General features: G+C 34.1%; 1 pseudogene; it reads left to right on the top strand.

Annotated features, from left to right (window-relative positions):
* Window positions 1–12683, top strand: part of LOC144372157 (BCL-6 corepressor-like) — a 45864-nt pseudogene that overhangs the window by 18548 nt on the left and 14633 nt on the right.

Below are 12683 nucleotides of genomic sequence, written 5' to 3'. Positions count from 1 at the left end.
TTTTTTCATCTTCCCCCAAATTGACTTTGAATAAAGCCATTTTTCTACTGATTTGTCCTTGAATATCTCTGTAGCAGAGAGTTTTATGGTTTAGATTTCTTTCCTTTTGAAATAACTTTCTTTTGCTTTTGCCCAGTTTGATAAAATTCTTTATTATCCTGCTTATCTCCTTTGACTTGGGCACTCTCTTTAATATGTTAATTTCTTTGTAAGTTAGTATACCTTAACTGGTCCTTCCCTACTCCCCTGTTCATGGCTGACTCACATACACAACATTGTTAAATTGCTGAGGCTAACCTCAAAATTGTAATTCTCTTGCCTCAGTAATCTGTGATTATAGAGTGACATCACTGTGCCTATGTCAATTCTGATTATCAAAACAAGCCACCAGCTCTATTTGTGCTGTTGCTTATTTGTGCATGGGAGTTCTGAAAGTGGGTGTGTGGGGGGTGCAGCTAAGAAGTAGGTGGACATTGTTAGGGCTCAGGCAATTAGAGGTGGGAAAAGGGGCATACCTGAGTGGTGTCTGTCTGAGACAGTATCCTCAGCATCTTCCCTCAGATGTTGCTACTTCTACCAATTTGGTGCAAGACTATAATAGCTTAGCTATAGAGCACTTGGACTTGGCTTCTCTTCATGACCTACTCAGTGTGGGTTTGTCCTTTTAGTCTTTCAAAATATCCTTGAGATAGATTACTCACTCTAACCCTGTGTAACTTTCCCACCACCTATTTGTCAGAGGTATACTGATGTCAGTCAAAAATAAAATAGGTTGTTCAAAGAGTAATTTTATTTGGCTTTAGCAGAGCACTGCATTGGAGAATGTATGCCATATTAAACTGTAAGCATATTTAAAGAGGTTGAGGTTGTTTTTTTGTTTGAAAAACAAAATGAGGAAGAGTGCATCATATACTATGAAATGATAATGGTCGATGTAAGAACAGTGTTTATATATTTTATTTGTGAGAGTTTATACTAGCAGTCCCATTTTGATTTTTGCTCAGTTTCACATTGATTTATAATCCCTTTTTATCAGAGTTTTTTTTTTGTAGAAAACAGGATGATCTACTGTGCTGTGTTCAGGTATGGGATAAATGAAAGTATGCTGGTTACTGCTAAAATATGATCCTGCATTGAACCAAGAAAAGAGAGGCATATTGACCAGTGATCAGGAGTCAGAGTCAAAATTCTTCTAGACACATTTGTAATTTAGATAGTAGAGTTTTCAGGCCACTTTTTACCTGAGTGTGTTGTTAAGTTCAGCTCTATTTCTCTAGGTGATGCTTACTATTGTCGGAAACATTGGCATTATTTTTTAGGGGATTTGCTTATATAGAATTTTGAAAACTATTTCACTTTCAGTAAAAGTTTTAAAGAGAATACTGACTAAAACCAACAACACAATAAATCCAATTTGTATAACTACTAATTCTAAGAAGATACATTTGTCTATATTTATAATAATCTTTATCAAATTAATCAAAGAAAATCAATTTTAATAGAATGAATTTATACAGAAAAACATTAGATTTCTTGTTTTATTTTTATGTCTTTTATTATTATTTATTCTTTTTAGTAATGAAATATTGTTGACAGAAGTCTGTATTTTGATATATTTATATAAGCATGAAATATGTCCTATTCTAATTAGGATCCCAGGCTTGTAGAGGTACATGATGGTGAGATTCACTGTGGTGTATTCATAGATGAATACAGATATGGAAGCTATGTCATATTCATTATACTGTCTTTCCTACTCGCATCTCTTTCCCTTCACTGCATTTTCCTTTGTCTAATCCACTAAACTTGTGTTCTTTCTCCCTCCATTATTGGTATTAGCATCCACATATCAGATTATTTGACCTTTGGCTTATTAACATTGGCTAATTTTTTTCATATGTTTAGAATCTGATTACAAATGTTTTTAGAAAAGAACCAAAGAGTGGAAAAGATTCAACCATAGTCATGGTGAAATTTTGACTTGTTACTTTTATTGCATAATATAACAAGATAATAATCAATATCATCAAACCTTTATATTTGGTTCTTTTTAGTTATACCTGTTAATAGAATCCATTTTGGCATAATTAAAGAAGCATGGAAAATATATAATTCAATTCAAATTCCAGTATCACTCTTCCTCTCCCCTTTACAATCCCCACTCCCTTTCCTCTAGATAATTCTGCTGTTTTCCCATTCATAATTTTTACATTATTTTATTGTGGATGTACATGAGGATGAGATTAACTGTGGAATATTTGTATATGTATATAGGAAAATAATCTCAGATTTATTTTACTTCTTTTCTTGTCACATTTCCCCTCCCTTCCATTCATTCATTTATCTACTCCCTTCCATTTTACATACTCCACTGAACATCTAACCCATCCTTCCCCTCATTGTATGTTAACTTACACATATCAGATAACATTCAACCTTTCATTTGGGGGGATTGGCTTATTTCACTTTATAGTCTGAAAATAATAGTCTCAAAATTCATCCATTTACTCACAGATTTTATGAAGTCATTCTTTTGTATGTAAATACTGCATTATGAATATAAAGTTGTCCTTATCCAGTTATCTGATAAAAGACTCTTATGTTGGTTCCATATCTTAAATGTTTTGCATTGTCCTGCTAAAATATTGCTCAGGCTCTGTTGTTGTTGTATGCTGATTTAACATTTTGGATATACAACAAGGAATGGTATTTAGGTCAAATGGTGATTCTGTTGCTATTTTTTTAAAGAATCTCCATACTGCTATCCAGATAGGGTTTCCAATTTGTAGTCCCACCAGAAATGTATCTGTATACCCTTTTGCCCTCATTCTCAGCCTTTGTTTATTGTTATTTTTACTCTTGATAATTACCATTCTGACTGGGGTGAGAGGAAAATCTCAGACTGGTTTTAATTTGCATTTTTCTAATTGTTAGAGATGTTGAACATTTTTCATATAATGACTACTCATTTTTTTTGAAGTGTCTTTTTCTATTTATTGTTTGGGTTATTTGATTTATTTGGTGTTAATTAAAATGGTTCTTTGTATACTCTAGAGATTAATGCTTTATCTGAGGTGTAGGTGGGAAGGATTTTTCTCCCATTTTGTCAGCTCTCTTTATGCTCTTGATTGTTTTCTCTGCGGTGAAGAAACTTTAGTTTCATCCAGTCTTGGTCATTGATTATTTCTAACTTCTTTAGGAGTCTTGTTGTGGATGTTGGGTCCTAAGCTGATATGTTGCAATGTTGAACCTATTTATTTTCTAGGTGATATAGGGCTTCTGGTATATACCTAGGTATTTGATCCACTTTTGAGTTGAGTTTTATGCATGGTGATAGATAGGAGCTAAATTTCATTCTACTACCTATGGATTTCCATCCCCATTTATTAAAGATGCTATCTTTTCTGCAAAGTATGTTTCTGACACCTTTGTCTAATGCCACAAATTAGACAAACTAGTGAGACAACTTTTTTATATGGGTATTTCTTTGTGTATTCTATTCTGTGCCAGTGGTCTTCATGTCTCATTGGTGCCAGTGTTATACTCTTCTTATGATAAGTTTGTAGTATAATTTGAGTTCCAGTATTGTGATGCTTCCTGCTCTCCTTTTTCTCAATAGGGATGGCTTTGGCTATTCGGGTGCTCTTATTTTTCCAAATGAATATCATAATTGCATTTTCCATTTCCAATGTGAAGAACATCATTGGAATTTTGATGGGAATTGCATTGAATCTGTTTAGTGATTTTGGTACTATGGCCATTTTGACAATATTAATTCTGCCCATTCAAGAACATGGGTGGTCTTTCCATTTTCTAAGGCCTTTTCAATTACTTCCTTTAGTGTTCAGTAATTTTCACTATAGAGTGTTCAGTAATTTTCATTGTAGGTGTTCTTGGTCTTTTTTGTTGGTTAATTCCTTAGGGTTTTTGTTTTGCTTTGTTTTTTGAGGTAGTTTTAGTCAGTTTTTTTTCACTGCTCTGACTAATGGACCCAATCAGCACAATTGTATACATAAAAGAGAGCAAATTTAAAAATTATATATATTATTATGGATGCATATTCATTATTTAATTTACTTGTCAAAGGAGAAATCCAAAAATTAAGGGGAAGCACTGTATATGGCATTATGCTTTGTCTGAATATTAGAGCCAAAGTCAAAGTTACTCTTTTAATGATCTTAAACATATAACAAAAATAAGTATATGTAAACAATTATAAAGGAAATTTTTATTTTACCAATAATTTTAAACAACTTAATTTATTTTAAAAAATGTTTTTAGTTGTAATTGACAGAATACCTTTATTTTATTTATTTACTTTGATATGGTGCTGAGCATCAAACGCTAGTCTTTACACTTACTAGGTGAGTGCTCTACCATTGAGCCAAAACCCTAGCCCCAGAAATCACTTAATTTATTACACAAAAATTATAATGTGAATAAGAGGCATTTGGATTTATCATTTTAATTTATAGATCCTCTCTGATGGCCACCATGAAAAAAACTACTAGGGAAGTCTTCCATGTAGGCACAATGTACACAACATGTACACATAGGCGATAAATGAGTAGCTGTCATTTTAGAATTTTGATTATGTAATAGGAATATAGTGATGCAAATGAAACAGTTGACCAACTGGGACAAGTTGAGGTCAACTTCTCTTATTTCTAAATAGTGTGACTATACTATTTGGGGGTAAAGCTTTCCCTATGGCAGATTTTTGAAAAGTCTTTTTAACCTTTTTTCTCCTTTTTTTTTTGTTTCAGAATTTTAGAAATCATATGTATTAAATGACCCAAATATATAGTGGATATAAAACACCTAGACCTTTTACATTTAATCTAGAACTGTCTGATAAATTAAATTCCTAAGTAACCTTGAATAACAAAATTAATGTCATAACTTCAAGTCTTAAATTATATGAGGTTTTTGTTTGTTCTTTTTAGATATATATGATAGTAGAATGTGTTTTAACATGTTATATATACATGGAGTATAACTTATTCTAACCACAACCTCAGTCTTGGGGATATATACATATGGTGAAATTCACGGTCGTGTATTCACTATGGTGTATCTAGATATCTTGCCAGGTCCCAATATGTATGTACATAGGAATTATATCATAGTCATTCTGCTGTCTCTCTATTCCCATTTACCTCCCTTCCCTTTAATTTTTTTATAATCTGCTGAACTTCTATTTTTCTCCCTCTTTGTTGTGGGTAAGCATGCATATATTGAGAAAATATTTTACCTATGTTTTACTGGGATTGGCTTATTACACTTATCATAATACTTTCTTTATGTTGATCATTATTAATATGCCTAGTTTATTTATTTTCCTGTCAGAAAACAAATGCTTTAGTTAAAAACAACTAGAAGTACTCACTCAGAAGACTGTCTTAAGGAAACTCACCTTTGCTATTCTTAAGCACATATTGTAAGCCTTTTCAAATAAAATTCATAGGGGTCTTCATCATAAAAAGGAAAATTGATTTAAAACACTCCAGGAAACTAATGCACTGGATAATAGAAAGGTAAAATGTATCTAGATACCTTGCCAGATCCCAAGAGTAGCTATTTCCAAAGGGAGTGGTAGCTCTAGATCCCACACCCATATCTCAAATATGTTGATGTAAGATAAGTCAGAGATTCTTCCAAGAATGATACTTATTTAGGGTTAGTGTATCATTGTAAGGTTACGGAAGAGGCAGGTGGTAAGATAGAAAACTCTGCATATTAAACTGTAAGCATTTTTAAACAATTTGAGCCTGGAAGAAGTTCATAAAGCTAGAGGACAGTTACACAATACAATTTGTCATAATGATTAATAAAAAGTTTGGTGTCAATCCAGATGTTGAAGAGGCATTTGTTGGTAAGAATCCTTGAAGAAGTACTAACTGTGTAAGGATGCAGGGTCTCAGTGCAACCTTCTATTGCTGGCCAAGTCTTCTATTGTTCTGTTAGGAAATCAGGAATAAAAACATTCTTTTTGAATTTTTTTGTCACTATTGACAAGCAGTTTTTATTTTGACAACTTTCATGGCTCCCAAAAAGAAAAAAAAGGTATTTAAAATATCCTGGCCTCATCCCTCTGGAAGATATCCATATTTTTTATACAGAAATAATTATGGGAATGAGGGTGGGTCAGAAGAGACAATTCAAAGCTTTTAAAGATTAGTGACAATTGGTTTAACCTGGAAAGAGTGCAAAGCTCTGGGAGGATTTTGTTACATTGATATTTGCCATTATTGTTTACTGCTTACTTAGATTACATGTGTAATCAAATGATATTTTGAGCATTTTTTAGGCTTTTCCAGTTGTTAAGTCTTGAATTTCCCCTCTTTTCTGGGTATATATGATATAGCTTCTCTGAATTGGTATGATCAAAATTTTCCTTCTTAGTATAGGGCTGGTTTCTTTCTAAAGGTATGCCTATTCAATTGTATTTGGGCATTAGTAATGATGACTAAATTTCCTATGAATTGGATAAATTAAATTTTTAGTAAAGGTAGTAAGCTATTTTATTAACAATGCTGTGTTTATGGACTTCACAGTTATAATTTCAGCTAGAGACATTTTATTTATAGCCAGTTGCTATAGATTTCTCAAAACTATTGGATTCTAATTGGAAATGAGTAAGTATACCTTCAGTTTTACTAATATGAAAAAATAGTTTCAGCATTAAGAAAAATGAAATGATAACACCTCCTTGTAAATGGATGGAACTGGATTATAACATACTAAGTGAATAAGCTGGTCTCAGAAAGTTATCAATGGAATGTGTTCTCTCATAGGTGGAAGGCAGTGGGAAATAGAAATTAAGAAAAGGAGATCCCATGCAAATAGAAGGGAGACTATTACCATAGAGAAAAGAGATTTGAGTGAAACTGACCAACTCTCATTCATTCATGTATGATTATTTTTTAATAAATTAAATTAAATTATTAATGTGCCAAATTAATGTTAATAGAAGAAGACCAATAGAGTAGAGGAATATAGAGTAGAGGTCAGAGAGAGTGGGAGGGTAAAACCCTGAGAATGGATAAGAAATAAATTATGTTCATGTATGAATATGTCAGAATGAATACCATTATTATGTCTAACTCTGCTACACTAATATAATAATAAAAACAATGTCAGGAAATACATTGGAGGAGAGAGTACTGAGTCTCTTTACCTTTTCCACTGTTGGTGACAGCAATAGGCAGCATTAATGCCTATCACCTCTAAGCTAGAAGAGCATAATTAGCCTGCTTGACCCCTACCAGAGATTATTATTGTGTAATAGATTCTGGACATGACCAGATGGTCTCCCTCTGGTAGGCATAGCTGATTGAGACTTTGAATACTTAACAAATCAGGTACTGAGAACAAGAAAACTCCTATGAGACCTTTCTCATACTCTATGTACCTTTTAATTTGGGTTTAAACCTCTCAGTCTCAATTTCCCCAAGCAAGGAATGGAAATAATTCTTTTTTTTTTCAAACCATGTATTACTGTAGTTTAATATTACTGTGGTTTAATATGAGAAAGTCATTTGGGAAAATGAGAATGTTCTGTGATAGGAGTATATTTGAATCAGTGTAGGCCCTAGCACAAAGGTTAACTTGTTGTTGGGTTACCACAGTTTTTTTTTTCCATTCTCTAAAAGTCAGTAGCACTCTTAACTAATATTAAAGTCACATATAAAGGCTTTAGCCCAACTATGGCACAAAATTCATTATCTTGTAACTCAAGTCTGGCAAGTCAGGACCTGCTAAAATACAACTGCATAATATGGTATCCTGGACACCAGTGCTCTGGACAGGTATCCTGAAACTCACAGGATTTTGTTTTCTTAAAACTGAAGACCATAGGAAAAAAGGCTTCCATGGTCATGCCTTTTTGTTTTGTTTCTTTTGGGGTACCAGGAATTGAATGCAGGGATGCTTAACCAGTGAGATATAGCCTTAGTCTTTTTGTATTTTATTTAGAGACAGAGTCTCACTAAGTTGCTTAGGGCTTCACTAAATTGCTGAGGCTGGCTTTGAACTTGCTATCTTCCTGATTCAGTCCTCTAAGCCCCTGGTATTATAGGTATGTACCACTGTCTCTGGCTGTGGAAGGTAACTGCCATGTTAACCTTAAACACTGAGACTCAGCATCCAGGTTTGCCAGTGTGAAGCCATAGGTTTATGGGCATCAGCTGGAACATTGTAGTTAGCACCCAAGTAAAAATTCCTATTCGACCACCCTGTCTTATAAGGGACATGAAAGGAACTTCAGAACTCACATTTACGAATGGCAGATGGAACCCTATCACATGAGTACTTTAAGAGTTTTCACAAAGGGAGGTCCAGTGTAAACCATGGAGTGCCTCCTTCTTGAATGGACTATTTGTTGGGCACACACTGCTTAATCCTGTTCAAAGAACCTAACAGCTTTCATGGATCATGACTTGTAGGAAGATAGGATAGTGTAACTTCTTTTATGGTTGTATAGTATGCTATTTGTTTAAAAATGCCTGAACTAAGGTAAACAACAACAACAACAACAAACGTTAAACAAGGTACTCTCCACTTACTGGGACAAGTTCTTATTAAATGTGTATCGAAATTTTATTGGGGCTGAGATTGTGGCTCAGTGGTAGAGTGTTCGCCTTGCATGTGCAGGACCCTGGGTTCGATCCTTAGCACCACAAAAAATAAGTGAAATAAAGATAATGTGTCCAACTAAAACTTATAAGTAAATATTTAAAAAAAGAACTTTATTGCTTTAGCAGGAAGGTTTACAGAAGAATTGAGTGCAGATAAAAGCATTCTGTAACATACTGTTTTACCTCCCTAATTTATGTTTAAGTGCCTACTATTACTACTTGAATCAGCATGACATATTGATAACTGATGTTCAACACCAGTACAACTAGTAGTAGCTTGCATTCTTTGGTTTTTTTTTGTGGCTATTATTATTTTTGTGCATGTGATAATAGATGTCTCTGGCTTGTCTAGAAATCCTGAGATCAAGTGATCCTCCCTCCCTGTCTCTTAGTTGTTGGCACTATAAAGGCATGTACCACCTTACCTACCTTCATATTTTAAGAAACTAAAGAAGTAAACTGACAGAGGTTCTAAAACAAAAGGTTTACACAAAATGTATTTTGAAAAGGTATAGGATAGATTTGCTTTACTTGGGTCTATAAATGTGCAAAATCTGGAGTACTCTTCATTAGATTCCTGTCATTAACATAAACTCAGGTGAAATTATTATGTTCATTTAGCCCAGGTGGAGCAAGTGAGACAAGTAAAAGATGAGAGTACCTGAAGGATTATCTATAGAACATAGAGAAAACTTTCTCTTTAACCCCACTATAAAAACACACATTTTCCTGCCTCGCAACCTTTAGGCATGTGATATACTAGCCAAGCTGCTACATGCCTCCCTCTCTAATTTGAAGAATGATTTTCAACTTAGTTAATTTTTCATTGGGAAACACTTGTCCATACTTTTTTTTGGTATTAGGGATTAACTCAGGATGCCTAGCCACTGGGGCACAACCCTAGCACTTTTTTGTAATTTATTTAGAGACAGGATCTCACTAAGTTGCTTAGTGCTGCGTGGTAGCTGAAGCTGGCTTTGAACTCATGATTCTCCTGCCTCAGTCTCCCAACTTGCAGGGATTACGGATGTGTACCACTGTGCCCAGCTGTCATCCATACTTTCATGGAACTTTATGCTATCATCCATTGCCTCCTACTAAATGAGAATGAGTTGCTCTTGTAATTGATAATGTATCACTTAGGTTTATCACTTGCACTTACTATGCAAGACTTGAGGTAAAGGATTTTGAAGGATTCTAATTGTATATTCTAAATAGTTCTCTTAGGTTCTGTTTTCGTCCTCATATTTATATCATATTTATAGAGGAGTAAAGGAGAGTTGCATAGATGAAACCTTAAACACCCAGGACCAAGCAGCTGGGACAGTGGAGCAAGCAGAAAGAGCCCTAGACTTTACTGGTTTCATCACCAGTGGAGACCACTGTTTTCCCATCATGCAAGTGTCCATGGCTTTTGCAAGCCACAGTGAGGGTTTGAGCCTGAGGGTATGTATATTTGAGAGCAGACACTATTCAGACACTAAGGTGGTAACAGAGTTCATTGTGAATGATCCGAAAGTGTTCTCCTACTCCTTTCCTGCAGGAAGTGGTCTTGTACTGCCTGGAGAACAAGATTTGTGATGTGAGTCATCAAGACAATGCAGGTTATGGTGCATTACATGAAGCTTGCACGGGTGGATGGCTCCAAATTGTGCAACACCTTCTTATGTATGGTGCTGATGTCAACTGTAGTGCCCATGATGGAACCAGGTCAGTTGTGTGTCTTGTCCTTAACTCAGCCCTGCTGGAAAATAAGCATCAGTTTTCAAGGTGTGTACAGTTTCTAAAAAGTCGATGAATGAACTCCAAAATTCAAATAGCAAAATTTTCTAGGATAATATCAGACAATCTGGAAAATTAGTATTAAAAGTTTTTGACCCAGAGGGGAATTGGCAAAGTCATGCCAGTAATTTGTCTCCCTCCCTTGATTGAGCTGTCACAATCTGTTTTAACTATCTTGGAGTTCTGAAGTCAACTCTAAAGTTTGGCAACATCCAGAAGGAGATTTCAGTAGTAAGTTTCAGTTAATTTTAGTCAATTTCAGCTCTTAGAATCCTTAGCATGTTCCTAGCCCAGTATCACGGAGTTTTGTATTCATTTCTGCAGTAGCTTTCATGCAACTGTTCAGCACCAGGGTATGCAGAGAAGATTTTCCATCCATTCAGGATCTGTTTTCATAACTGTTAGCTGCTTCTGATCAAGACATAAGTCGACAGATAAGTGTTCATTATTAATAATTTCATCTTTTCCTGAAATGACTTTAGTGAATTTTTAAAGGTCAGAATCATTCTCTTTTCCTTCTTTTTAAAAATAATTTTCTTCCTTTGGGAGTCAGTCATAAAATCCAGGACACCCTAAATTAGCCACACAACAAAGATACTTTGATCAAATAATTAAACTTTAGTTATCTGTAATAACTAGTATTTTAGAGAGCTAAGTGACATCTTAGTATTTGTTAATATTTTGGGATTGAAATGTCCCCTAAATTCTCATGAGTTTAAGTCTTGGTCTACCAAGCAAAAGTTTTCATAGAAAAGACTGCTGGGAAGTGTTTGAATCAAGAGGGCCCCTTAACTCATTAGTGGATCAATTCACTGGTGGATTAATGATTAGATGTCATTATTGGAAAGCAATATATACTGTATGAAGTGGGCTTTGCTGGAAGAAGTAGTTCACTGGGTTCATGGTCTGGAAGGGTATATAATGACCTCTTGTATCTGTCTCTTTCTTACTCTGTTTCATGGCTGTTATGAGCTTAGCAACTCTTTTTCACTCCATCTTTCTACTATAATCAACTCAGGCTTAGTTACCAGAAATAGATCCCCTGAGAAACTTGAGAGCCAGCACAAAGCATTCTGCTGGGAACCTTCCACCAAAACTCACTTCCTGAAAAGTTTCCCCAAAGCTCTGATGTTTGCCATGCCCCTAGGTGCACAGACTAAAAACCTCTGAAGCAAATATACCTCCAAAATTGTCTGCTTTAATAAATTCAGTGAAAAAAAATAGCAGGGTTGAACTAGGGGGTTTGGCAAGATCTAAGAGGACATAGAGCAAGTTGCAGTCAGGACTCATTACTTCCCATTTCCCAATAGAATTTAGCCTTAGAAGCCAAGGATAAAACACCTTCTGAGCCCACAGGAGGAATTTGTAACTCTTTTCCCCATTGTTTTCTTTCATTGTTTTAAAAAAACATTTTAAAATTCTGATGTTTGTTTTTAACTTGATTTTTATGTTTTTCTTTTACTCACTTTTCAATTTTTTATTATCCCCCATCACTTATATTGAATCTGTAGGTATCTTTATATATTAATTATTTATTAACAATACTAATTATTTGACTGATAAATATGGAAGTTCTTTCAATTTTTACATATCTTCTTCAATTGAAGTTTTACAGTTTTCATTGAAGTGATTGTACAATTCCTTTGTTAGTTTATTGCTGGATTTTTATAACAACTATATGTTATATTTGGACATATAATATTCAAATATATATATATATATATATATATATATAACTAGATATTGCTATAAGTATATTGTTATAAGTATATATAATACAATATAATATGTTTGAGTAGAATTGCTTTCTTATTTCTAAGAGAAATCATTATTGTATAAAAATTACTCAATTTTTCATGTTGATATTCTGCAACTCTACAGAAATTGTAGAGTTTGTATTCTGCAACTCTACATAAATTATTTATTTAGTTCTAATAGTCTTTGTTGGATTGTAATAATCTTTAGTGGACAAAATATTTCATACAGTATACAAAGCTCTTATTCCAACTAGGAAAGCTGCAAACAAAAGGACAGAAATTGCTCTAATAATTCTGTCAAACATCTAAAGCTTTCTAGGCTCCCAGGAATGGCATAAAAAGAGTGGGGTTTTTTTTAATATCTGTGCAGGTTGCTATAGAGACTTGTAAAAACCTCTGTTTGGGGAATTGTTTAAAGAAGGCTAAACTAGACAAGTCAAATAAAAAGTGTAAAACTGATAAAGTTGCTTCCTCCATGTCCAAAACCTCTCAGAGACTGTGTAAT

This window comes from Ictidomys tridecemlineatus, chromosome Y (assembly GCF_052094955.1).
Source record: "Ictidomys tridecemlineatus isolate mIctTri1 chromosome Y, mIctTri1.hap1, whole genome shotgun sequence".
Lineage (NCBI taxonomy): Eukaryota > Metazoa > Chordata > Mammalia > Rodentia > Sciuridae > Ictidomys > Ictidomys tridecemlineatus.
The sequence above is the reverse complement of the archived record's forward strand: the minus strand, read 5'-3'. Positions and strand labels throughout refer to the sequence as shown.